Source organism: Myotis brandtii, unplaced genomic scaffold, assembly GCF_000412655.1.
Source record: "Myotis brandtii unplaced genomic scaffold, ASM41265v1 scaffold174, whole genome shotgun sequence".
Classification (NCBI taxonomy): Eukaryota; Metazoa; Chordata; class Mammalia; order Chiroptera; family Vespertilionidae; genus Myotis; species Myotis brandtii.
The window spans coordinates 406,548-408,011 of record NW_005356437.1 but is presented as its reverse complement, the minus strand read 5'-3'; positions in this window follow the sequence as shown (position 1 = coordinate 408,011).

The window sequence follows — 1,464 nt, the reverse complement described above, 5'->3', positions numbered from 1 at the left end:
CTTGTCTCCTTTGTCAAATATTAATTGAGCATAGTGGTTTGGGTCGATTTCTGGGTTCTCTATTCTATTCCATTGATCTATATGTCTGTTCTTGTGTCAGTACCAGACGGTTTTGAGAACAGTGGCTTTGTAATACATCTTGATATCTGGTATTGAAATCCCTCCTACTTTGTTCTGAAAAGGATCGCTGCAGCTATTCGGGGTTTTTATTTTTATTCCAGATGAATTTTTGTAGAGTTCTTTTTAGATATGTGAAATATGCTGTTGGTATTTTAATGGGGAGTGCATTGAATCTCTAGATTGTTTTGGGTAGTATGGACATTTTGATGATGTTGATTCTACCAATCCATGAACACGCTATGTTCTTCCATCTGTTTATGTCTTCCTCTATCACTTTTTTCAACATCCTGTAGTTTTCAGCATACTGGTCTTTTATCTCCTTAGTTAAGTTTATTCCTAGGTATCTTAATATTTTTGGTGCGATGGTAAATGGGATTGCTTTTTTAGCCTCTCTTTCTGTAAGCTCACTATTGGTGTATAGAAATGCCATAGATTTCTTGATATTAATTTTGTATCCTGCTATATTGCCAAATTCATTTATTAAGTCTAAAAATTTTTTGATGGTGTCTTTAGAGTTTTCTATGTACAGTATCATGTCATCTGCGAATATCAGTATATGTTACTTCTTCTTTTCCAATTTGGATGCCTTTTATTTCTTCTTCTTGTCTGATCACAATGGCTAGTACCTCCAGTACTATGTCGAACAGGAGTGGTGAGAGTGGGCATCCCTGTCTTGTTCCTGTTCTTAGGGGAAATGGTTTTAGTTTTTGCCCATTGAGTACAATGTTGGCTGTGTGTTTGTCATATATGGCTTTTATTATGTTGAGGTATGATCCTTCTATTCCAACCTTGCTGAGAATTTTTATCAAGAAAGGATGCTGGATTTTGTCAAATGCTTTTTCTGCATCAATTGATATGACTATGTGGTTTTTTTCTCTCAATCTGTTTATGTGATGTATCACATTTATTGATTTGCGGATATTGTACCATCCTTGCATCCCCAGGATAAAACCTAATTGGTCATGGTGTATGATCTTTCTGATGTACTGCTGGATCTGATTTGCTAGAATTTTGTTGAGGATTTTGGCATCTATGGTCATGAGGGATATTGGCCTGTAATTCTCTTTCATTGTGTTGTCTTTATCTGGTTTTGGTATTAGGGTGATGCTGGCTTCATAGAATGAGCTTGGAAGTGTTCCTTCCTCTTGAATTTTTTGGAATAGTCTGAGGAGGATAGGTTTTAGTTCTTCCTTGAATGTTTGGTAAAACTCCCCTGTGAAGCCGTCTGGCCCTGGGCTTTTGTTTGCTGGAAGGTTTTTGATGATTGCTTCAATTTCTTCCATAGTTATTGGCCTATTGAGATTTTTAGAATCTTCCTGATTGAGTTTTGGAAGGTTGTATTTT